An 11,769-nucleotide genomic window follows, 5' to 3' on the forward strand; every position below is an offset into this window, starting at 1 on the left:
GTAGAAAGCCTCATCTTTCTCCCGCGGAGCAGCTGGTAGTTTCGAACCGCTGACCTTAAGGTTCGCAGCCCGATTCGTAACCACTACGCTACTATTCTTTAGCTGTCAATAATTATTCATTAATCATTAGCTGTCTTATCAGTTGTTGTTGCTAAGTGCTGTCAAGTTGATTCAGATTGATCTATCACCTGTGTAGATATTCCAAGGTGTGGCTTGTGATTTGAACTATTAACCTTGCAGATAACAGTGCAGTACTTATCCTACAGCAACACACCAGATCTTATAATTAATCATCAAAATTTCCTAGTCTGTGCCCACCTTCATAATCAACTAGACTTTGGAAAATTTTTTTTTGTGTGTGATGATTTATTGACTTCAGACTGAGTTAAAATGGCCAATCAATCCATTCCAATTCCTAATTCTAAAACCAGGACGGGTAAGTTATGGGTCCATTGGCTGTAAATCAGAAGCATCACCTGGATGAAGACAATGATCCTCCCGGGTTGGAGACCAGGGCATCTGGGCCGGAGAGACTGCACTACAATAGCTAAGTGCCCTTTAGAGTTCATATAATGGTACAGTGAGTTGTTTTGTTAATGTTACTTCCTAGTCAATAAAACACAAACAGCAAAAAGTATTCCTTCTTTCCCTTACATTGTTCAAGGCATTTCAAAAATTTTACTGAGATACGGCAATCATTCAATGAGAAAATTCAACTTTTGTTTAGAATACGTACCTAAAAATAAATAAATGATGAACAAGATTTTCTTATGACTCCAATTTAAACTGTCTTAAGACATGTTATTGGATGAAAGATTTGGGGTCAGATACTAGCTATGAGCTGCCATTTGATATTGAGGGCAGATGTAAGTATCCTGCTTACTTCATAGAGGGAGGCTTGCATTATGAGGGGGTGCATCTCTGATGAGTGGAAACAACAGACCATTGGATCAGACACTCAAAAACAGGACAGTCAATCTGTGTGAACCCGAGGGAAAGAAAATAGGATGATGCTCTGTGCAATCCTGTTTCAGGAGGATCCACCAATGGAACACTTTTTGTTCTAAAGAAGTGAAAACCTAGATACTTGAATGAAATGTGCATTTAGGAACTAAACTGATGACAAGAATAAATAGTCAAACATAATTCAATCAGTTTTTAAAGGCTCCTCACAGAGATTTCTATATACGAGGTGACTTCAAGAAGTTCATTGAAAAATGTAGCTAAAAGATAATCTAGTTTTTCCAAGAACTTTTTGAAGACCCAGTGTACATATGTAAATTTTAGGTAAATCCAACTCTCTGGTAGCATAGTGGTTACGAATCGGGCTGCGAACCTTAAGGTCAGCGGTTCGAAACTACCAGCAGCTCCGCAGGAGAAAGATGAGGCTTTCTACTCCTGTAAAGATTTACCCCTTTGGAAACCCTGTACAGGGTTGCTATGGGTCGTAACCGACTCGATGGCACTTAACAACAACAACAACAACAACCCTTAATAAAACAAATTAAAGGAGAGAGGAATAAACTATATGTGTAGATCAATAACTATATATTTCTAGTAATAATCTCTGATTTTTACAAACAAAATAATTCTACAGAACGTAAGTAATAAAGCAACATGAATATTGAACATTTTAATTAATTCAGAGGATAAAATATTTTAATTATAGAGTACTTACTAATATATCCACTGAGGTTCATATTTTTATTATTTTATATCAAATATATATAATTTGAAAGGAGCTCTGGTAGCATAGTGGTTATGAATCGGGCTGCAAACTGGAAGGTCAGCAGTTCAAAACTACCAGCCGTTTCAAGGGAGAAAGATGAGGCTTTCTGCTCTTGTAAAGATTAACAGCCTCAGAAACCCTGTACAGGCTTGCTGTGAGTCGGAACCAACTCCACTGCACATAACCATCATATATAATTTGAAAAATTAGTATCACTGAGATGTATGAATATGTGATTAAACATGCTTATGGCCAAGTTCTCTGACCTCAAGAGGCCACAGTCATAATGTTTGACATCTAGTTCTATAATATGTAATAATGGCCTAGCTTTTTAGAGCTATAAGCAGAAGTTTCCTACCATATGAACATTCCAGAATAACTTTAATTTTGTTAAACAAAGCAACTTCAGAAATTCAGAAAAGAAATATTTGCTTTAGAAAGGTTACAAGCCTGATTTTATGCTGTATAATACCTTTTGTTCATCAGAATAAATAAATAAATTGTGCGCCCTTAAGGGAGTTATAGTCTTATGAGTTCTCATTTCAAATATTAAGTAAAAATTATTTTAAATTCGGTCTTAGTTTCTTTCTGCTGCTTTAACAGAAATATCACAAATGGGTCCCTGATTTTCACAGTTTAGGGGGCTGTTGTTATGAAGTGCCATCAAGTCAATTCCAACTCACAGAGAACTGTTTCAGAGATTTCAGAGGAGGGCCTGGTGGGTTTGAATCTATTACCTTGTGGTTAGCAGTCCAGTGTTTACTCTGTAGCACCACACAAGGACGAGACTTCCAAATTGAGAGTTCCAATTCTAGGGAAGACTTCCTCACTCTCTTTTCCTCTCTGTCTTTCTCTTTGTCAACTTTGGGGGAAGATCCTTATCGCCTTTCAATATTCATGAGCCTGGCATTCTTTGGAGATCTACATATGTCTTGGCATCAGTCTTCCTCTGAGTCTAGGAGGGTCTCAGCACAGGAACTGTGAGTCCAAGGGATGTGTTTCACTCCTGGTTCTTCTTCCTTGGTGGTGCTAAGGTTCTTTTTATCTCAGTCACTTGGTCAATCTCTTTTGTATCAAAACAGATTCACTCAAGATACAGCCTAATGCTGTAGATTGCATCCTGCCGCATTAACATAACTGCCACTTATCCTGTCTCATTAACATCATGTTGTGGCTGTTATGTGCCACTGACTCAGATCTGACTCATAGCAACCTTGCATAGGGTTTTCAAGGAGTGTCTGCTGGGTTTGAATCAAAGACCTTGTGGTTAACTGTCCAATGCTTATCCTGCAGGCCCACACCAGGACTCCATTAACATCATAGAGGTTAGGATTTACAACACATAGGATAATTACAATAGACCATAAAATGGAGAATAACTACATAACACTGAGAACCCTAGCCTAGACAAGTTGGCACATTTTTGGAAGAGGGGCAGGGCACAATTCAATCCATACCAACTCCCTAATGATCTGATTGTATTTTTATTTAAAACAAACACCAGCAATCATTTTAGGAAAAGAACAGTAACAACAAAGCAAAATGAATTATAAAAAAGAAAAGAAGGGGACCAATGGATAAAATGTTGAGTAGGTTAGACACATGTAAAGGAACCAAAAAAAGGAGCCAGAAAAGGTATTTGAAAACAAGTATTCAGGAATATGTGAGAGAACAATAGCACAACCATGAAGGGGAGAGAGAAGCATATATAAGTATCAGCAAAAAGTAAAGAAGTGTTCAATGGGAAAAGAATAATAAGAGATGCTCAGATGTGGATATCTGAGAGCCCCTATTCAAGAGACATTCTGGAGGTGAGCCGGTCTACTAAATAGACATAGTATGTCTGCCACAATGATTGACAATATTTTAAAAAAATAATAAAATTCAGATATCCAAGTCATAATATACAGAAATAAAGAGTGAATTTCATTTATTTTTTAAATGAAATTTACCATCAAATGTATCATCAAAATATATCCAACAGTATGAGAGTTCACTTACGGTGAATCTCTTTCTCTGTGTTTTGGAAATAAGGACAGCAAAGTCATACTTGAGCAAGGTTATGAAGTCTACAATTGGGAAGAAACTTAAGCTATGATTCAGGTAAAAAGTGATTCATTATATTTATTGATAAATTTCTGAACGAGGAACTATTTCTGTTATTGTTAGCTTTCCTAGAATAGATTCCAAATCATAACAACCCAATGTGTGCAGAGTAGAACTGCTCTTATAGCATTTTCAAGGCTGTGAAAGTATGGAGGACTGCCAGAAAAACAAACATCTGTCTTGGAAGAAGGATAGCTAGAAAGCTATTTAGAAGCAAAGATGGTGAGACTTTGTCTATCTCTCATATTTCGGACATGTTGACAGGAGGGACCAGTCTCTGGAGAAGGAGATCGTATTGGTAAAGTGGAGGGGTTGGTAAAAAGAGGAAGACTCCCAGGAAGATGGATTGATACATTGGCAACAACAATAGACTCAAACATAACAACAATTATGAAGATGGCTTAAGATCAGACAATGTTTCATTTTGTTGTACAATAGGTTACTATGAATTAGAACCAACTTGAAGGCAGCTAACAACAACAGCAAACGCAAAGAAAAGAGAAAATTTCAAGGAAGTGAAGCAAATTATAATACTAATGGAAATGTGAGAAAAAACAGTTCCATTTATAGCTGGTAAACTTGGCTTACAAAAATTTGGGGAGGAAGATAGAATAGATCATAGGTTTTTAATTTTACAAAATGAAAGCCTCTAACTCCCAATTAATCTTTTATTAGTAATGACACTAGCTGCCTTATTAATATCTTGAAGTTAGTACAGACTGAGAAGTTATAAGGACATTTTAAGGACATTAGTTTCAAAGCTTTGGAAACTCATCTTGCTCTTTAAAACAATATTTGTATCTTTTGCTCCACAACCTCTGGCTAGATAGGATATCTATATGTAAATCTTCAATTCTAGTCTCTAGTCGTATTTTTTCTTGTCATTTATTCCATTTTTTATTTCCATTTCAGATTATAATTATAGCTAAATTCAAATAATGAATAAGTATCACCTAAAAACACATATTCTACTTCAAACCAACCAATCACAGTAAAAACAAACAAACAAACAAAAAAACCCTACTGCTGTTGTTCATAGATTTCTAGACTGTAACCTCAATTCCTTTAGCAAAGTTTTTGTCCTTTAAACTGGATGTTTAGGTAATATGTAATTTAGGATTAGGTAGTTAGGTATTATAAATAGTAATATGAGTGTTTTTAGTAACCTGCAAACAGGCAGGATACCTATTCATTAAGAGAAACACCACCTAAACTTGCAAATAAGGTGCTGCAGTGTTGTTGTTTTTTATGGGTTTTTTGGTGAGGTTTACATGGAAGAACATCAGCTTTACACTCATCCTATCACATTTCATTTCATTGCAATGCTTACAATCCCCTCCTTGTATGCAGTGTTTTTTGACAAAGCCTACACATCTGCAATAATCTTGAATGTGAACAGTGAGCTAAAAAAAAAAAAAAAGTAGTGCATTAATTGCCAGTTTAATGTGTTTTTTTGTTGTTGGGTTTTTTTTTTTCAGTTTAATGTGTTTTAATGGTTTCAACTTCAAACCTTTGAAAACACTGTACTCATAGCTACACACTTAGTAAATCTCCAAATTAATAACAAAGATCTGACACTCAATATTCAAATATTGGTCTTTTTCATTATATGTTCTTAAAAGATAATTCAGTTTAAAAGGACTTTGTTTAAATTCATATTGTTCATAGCAGAGACATAATAGTAATAGAAGCTTATATTAACCAAAAAGTTAATATATGTTAAGTACTGTCTTGACAATTTTACATTCTGGATCTCAATTAATTCTTAACAACTTACTATTCCCTAGACCTAAGTAATGGACAGTAATGCAAAGATCTTAAACAATTTGTCCTGGAGCCAAGATCTCCAAGCCTCATAGGTAATAAGCTCTAGATTGTAAACCAAACAGTATTGTTACAGATGCAAGCTTTTCCATTATAGTAATGATCAGCAGAGAAGCAGGCTTTTATTAATCCCACATGCTTTACTGACCATGTGGAATCGCTGGGTGGGCTGTGGTCAGGTGTGTGTTAGAATGAAATGACTGGTAGACTGAAACCTGTTGACAGGAGCCAGGCTCAAGTACTGAAAGTCAAAAATCTTAATTGCTAATTTGTATTCATTCAATTTATTTGGTAAATTCTAATTCATGCTGCATATGTTCACAGGAAATTAAGATGAGTATAAAAAGTCACCATATTGTTGTGAAACCAAAAGATCCCAGCATCTTCTAAAGAAACATTATTATTGTGTATAAGAAACCAAACAGATATAGATGTAGATCTAGATATATAGTTTCATATTAGGAGCATATTTTAAATATATACATATTTCTGGTAGCGTAGTGGTTATGAATTGGGCTGTGAACCGCAAGGTCAGCAGTTCGAAACTACCAGCAGTTCCGCGAGAGAAAGATGAGGTGTTCTGCTCCCGTAAAGATTTACAGCCTTGGAAACCCTGTGTAGGGTCGCTATGAGTCGGAACTGACTCCACGGCACTTAACAACAACAACAACAATATGCATACACATCTATTGAGAAATCATTGGATTTTATTTTACATGACAATTTTAGCAATCTTGAACCAAGTTATTTTGTGATAAAGGTCAATGATAAAAATAATTTACTTGCAATCTATAAACCATATTCCAAAACTATATTTAAAGCATTATATTTGTAGTTTTATCTGTGGATATCAGTTGCTGCTGCTGTTGTTAGGTGACATCATATCAGTTCTGGCTTACAGTGACCCTCTGTATAACAGAACAAAACACTGCTTAGTCTTATACCATTCTTTGTTGTTGTTGTTGTCAAGTGCCATTGAGTTGGTTCTGACTCAAAGCAACCCTGTACAGTACACGCCAGACTTAGTACAGCGGATATCAGTATAATTATTCAGAAGAAACATGAATAAATTAAAAATTATTGATTATAAAATATAAATTTCTGGTATAATGAAGTTATGTGGTATAGAGTCAGCATCTGATCAGACATTTGAACACTATGAGACAATAAAGAGTTGGGCCACAAGTGGTTGAAATTAAAATAAATTTCAGATTATATGTAAGTAGAAGTGAAACAGGGTTGTCAAGTTTTATTAGCTGAACAAATCAAATATATTTGGCAAGACAGTGGATTTATGAAAAAAAGAGGGGGGAAAAGGGTTTCTGATTTTCTGAATAAAGGAGAATCTTTAAATTTTAGTTATAAAAACAAATCAGGTTTATCAATTTGTACCTTTGGCCACTTTTCTTCTCTGTTCTGCATATCATTGCATACTTGTTACCAGTGGAAGATTCTTCCATGCTTATATTTATGCATGCCTGTCTGTATACAAGAGGGCTTCAAAAAGTTTGTGGAAACATATAATTAAAAGATAATGGCATTTTTTAATGAAATCATATATAAATATAAACACACAAAATTCATCATATTTTTACATGTCGGTATATATTTAACCACTCATCTAACAAAAAGAAGAAATGCACCGGGCCAATCTGCTGCAAAGATCTCCTTAAAGTGTTAAAAAGTAAAGATCTCATATTGAGAACTAAAGTGTTCCTGACTCTAATATTTTCAATTGATTCATGTGCATGTGAACCTGGACAATAAATAGCCAAGACTGAAAATATTTGATGTCTTTGAATTATGGTGTTGGAGAAGAATATTAAAGTACCATGGAGTGTCAGAAGAACAAATCTGTCTTGGAAGATGTATTGCCACAATGTCCCTTAGAATCAAAGATATGAGACTTCATCTCACATATTTCAGACTACTGCCTGGAGAAGAGCATCATGCTTGGTAAAGTGGAGGGTCAGCAAAATAGAGGAAGATATTAGGCAAGATGGATTAACATAGTGGCTGCAACAATGGGCTCAAACATAGCAACGATTATAAAACTGAAACAGGAGCAGTGTTTTGTTCTGTTGTAGGTAGGGTTGCTATGAGTTGCTAATAACATCATCAGTAACATACAGCTATAGTGATCAAAATAGCCTAGTGTTGTTGTTAAGTACCATTAAGTCAATTTTCTAACCCATAGTAATCCTGCATAGGGTTCTCAAGGGATGAGTTGGTAAGTTTGAACCCACAACCTTGTGGTTAGCAGTCTGTTGCTTATCCTACAATGCCACACCACAACTCCTTAAAACAGTCTAGTATTGGGGAGAAAAAAAAGACGCATTGATCAAAATAATAGACATGAGAGTCCAGAAATAAAACCATACATGTATGATGAACTGACTTTTTTACAAGGATCTAAGTTCATTTGATGGGGAAAGAAGAGTATCTTCAATAAACAATGCTCATTAAATTGGATTTCCACATACAGAAAAATGAAACCAGATCCTTACTTCATATCATACTCAAAAATTAATTCAAAATGAACTAAGGACATAAATGTGCAAACTAAGACCATACAATTTTTTTAATGAAAAACAGGAGAAACAGTCAGGCTTAACTTTCAAAAATGGATTATCTAATATATTAACAAAAGCACAAACAACGAATGACCAAATGAAAAATATGAGCTCATAAAAATTAAAAACTTTTGTTCATCAAAAGACTTTACAAAAAAAAGTGAAAAGACAAGTTAGTGATTGGGAAATATCTTCTGAAACCATATAGCACACAAGATATATTTATGTTACTATGAGAGTCCTGATATGGAGCTATAGGATAAGCACTGGACTGATAACCAGAAAGTTAGAGTTTCAAACCAAATAGCTGCTTCTCAGAAGCCCTATATAGGGTTGCTATGAGTTAGAAGTGACTTGACAGCACTTATTAACAACAACATATATGCATGGAGCCCTTTTAGCATAATGAGTTGAACTGCTAACTGCACAGTCAAAAGTTCTAATCTACCAGCCATTCCTTGGGAGAAAGATGAGGCACTCTGAGCCTGTAAAGATTATAGCCTCAGAAACCCTATGCATGGTTTTTATAAGTCAGAACCTACTCCATGGCACATAACCACTGCCACCAAATATGGATATTTTGTTGTTGTTGCTAAGTGCCTTCGAGATGGTTCTGACTCATAACGACCCTGTGTATGCCTGTGTAGGGTTTCTGAGGAGCAGCTGGTAGATTTGAGTTTCCAACCTTGAAATTCAAACCAAACTTGCAGTTAAGTGCTTATCCTATCCTACAGCACCATACCAGGTAATTGTTGTTGTTAGGTGCCATTGAGTTGGTACCAACTCATAGCAACCTTATGCACAGCAGAACAAAACACTGCCCAATCCTGGGACAACCTCACTATTGTTGTCACACTTGAGCCCATTGATACTGCTACTTTGCCATAGCTTGTTATGATCCACACAATCGAAAGTCTTTGTGTAGTCAATAAAGCACAGATAAACATCTTTCTGATATTCTCTACTTTCAGCCAAGATTCATCGGACATCAGCAATGATAGCCCTCATTCAACGACTTCTTCTTAATCCAGCCTGAACCTCTGGAAGTTCTCTGTCAATGTATGCTTGCAGCCATTTCTGTATTACCTTCAGTAAAACTCTACTCACATGTGATATCAAAGATATTGTCAGATGATAATATATATATATAAGCTCTAATAGCATAATGGTTACAATTTGGTCAGCAGTTCGAAACTACCAGCTGTTCCGTGGGAGAAAGATGAGGCTTTCTGCTCCCGTAAAGATGTACAGCCTCGAAAACTCTGTACTGGGTTGCTATGAGTCAGAACCAACTCCACAGCACATAACAACAACAACAACAACAAATATATATATATATATGAACTCTGGTAGCGTAGTGGTTAAGAATCGGGCTGCGAACCTTAAGGTCAGCGGTTCGAAACTACCAGCCGCTCTGTGGGAGAAAGATGAGGCTTTCTACTCCCGTAAGGATTTACACCCTCGGAAACCCTGTACAGGGTCGCTATGGGTCGGAACCGACTCGACCGCACTTAACAACAACAACAATATATATAACTTGGATAACTTAGCACAATAACAAAATGGATACGGGCCTGGAATACACATTTCACCAAAGCGGACATTCAAATGGCCACCAAACACATGAAAAAATGCTCAGCGTTATCAGCTATCAGAGATATGCAAATCAAAACCACTATGAAAGAACATCGTGTTCCCAAAAGGATGGCTGAGATTTAAGAAGTAATAATAAATAAAAATAATAAAACAGAAAGTAACCTATATCGGTGAAGATGTGGGGAAATAGAAATCCTTGAAATAGAAATAATGGTGGGAATCGTTCTACAGTCATTGTGGAAAACATGGTGGTGATTCCTCCAATACTTGAAAATGGAACTACCCTGTCGCTGTTGTTTTCAAGTGTGGTGGAGTCAGTTCTGATTCATAGCAACTCTGCATAAGGTTTTTGAGGCTGTGAATCTTTGCGACAGTAGAAAGCCTCATCATTTTCCTGCAAAGCAGCTGGTTGGCTCGAACTGCAGACCTTATGGTTAGTAGTCCAATGCTTATACAACAGAACCAACTCACTCTCAAGAACTGCCATATAATCCAGAAATTCTACTCCTATGGATATACTCCAAAGACTTGAAAGTTGAAACTCAAAAGAAGACCTTTATGCTAATGTTGCTCTAGATGCATATATTCTATTCTAAAACATACCAAAAAAAAAAAAACAAAACCTTGCACATTTAAGACTTAAATAATTTTAATGATAAATCCTCCTGTTTTTATTAAAAGAAACTATAAAATAGTATTCAAATTTATAAAGTCAGAATGCAGGCAGGGAAGGCGCCTTCACATCAAGTATCAACACCATCCCCTCTGTACACAGGTAGATAGGGATGGGCAACTTAGACATGTTGTTGTTGTGCAGAACGTAAGGTAGTCTGGGAATTGACAGGCCACAATGGGAGAGAGGAAGCATGAATTAAGAATTGCAGATAGTCTGGTGTGGAGGCTGAGTTGGAAGCAACCTGAAATCTAGTTTACTACAGGCACATAAAGGCAATTGGTGAAATAACTGATATGTTTAAAGTTACCAGTAAGAATAATAAGTACCATTAATTAAATCGTGTATAGGCAGTTTTTAGATGTTTTCTCATAAATTCTCTTGACTAGTTATGGTATGAATAATTTTCCTCTTTCCCCATTTTATAGATAAATGAACTGGAGCTCACAAAGGCAAAATTATTTCCCCAAGTCAGTGAAGAGTAAGTTTTCATAGCCTTATCTGTGTGACTGCAGAAGTCGTGTTCTGTTACTTCAGCCAACAACTACGTCATTGATATATAGCGGAATATCCATCTGACTGGGATGATTTATGTGTGGCTCTGATTAAAGATCTTCTCTCATCCAATAAAATAAAATGAGCTTATATAGCCACATGAATCACATGGGTTAAGTAAGTCTTTAAAGTCATCACATTTACTTTTTCTGACTTTCCCTGAACTTTTCCAGCACTACAACAAATGAGTGAAATGAACTGCTAAATTTCCTCTGAGTTCTTAAGGTGCATTCTGACCTGCAAATAAAATCAGTTATCAAGTAAATTTCATCAAAAAGATTAGAGAGTTTAGTGGTGAAGCCATCTCCTCAGCTCTTGAAGAAATCCAGCTCTCCAAAACATTGTTGTTGCCAAGTGACATCAAGTCAGTTCCAAATCATAGCAATCTTATATAGGGTTCCAATGAGTGGCTGGTAGGCTTGAACTGCCATCCATGAGATGCAGAGTCCAGTGTTGATCCCACAGCATCACACCATATTTGCCTAATCTCATACAGAAGAAAAGTTTGGCAATCTATACCTATATAAGACCTGATGGGGCACCACCTCTAAGATTGAAACTCAAAGGGAACACATGAGCAGGCATGTAAGCTTGCTGATGACTACATTGGTCTACCAGTGAATGGAAGAGGGGGAAAGGCAGCAATAAAGAAATGGACTGAGTTTAACCACATTCCATGGACTCCCGTTGACCTGGAGATGAGAGAGAAAAGA

General features: G+C 36.2%; 1 protein-coding gene across 1 annotated transcript in view; it reads right to left on the minus strand.

The window, feature by feature from the left end:
* COL5A2 (collagen, type V, alpha 2) overlaps positions 1-11,769 on the minus strand; it is a 214,197-nt gene that overhangs the window by 127,923 nt on the left and 74,505 nt on the right. The window lies entirely within an intron of this gene.

Source organism: Chrysochloris asiatica, unplaced genomic scaffold, assembly GCF_000296735.1.
Source record: "Chrysochloris asiatica unplaced genomic scaffold, ChrAsi1.0 scaffold00059, whole genome shotgun sequence".
NCBI classification, from domain to species: domain Eukaryota; kingdom Metazoa; phylum Chordata; class Mammalia; order Afrosoricida; family Chrysochloridae; genus Chrysochloris; species Chrysochloris asiatica.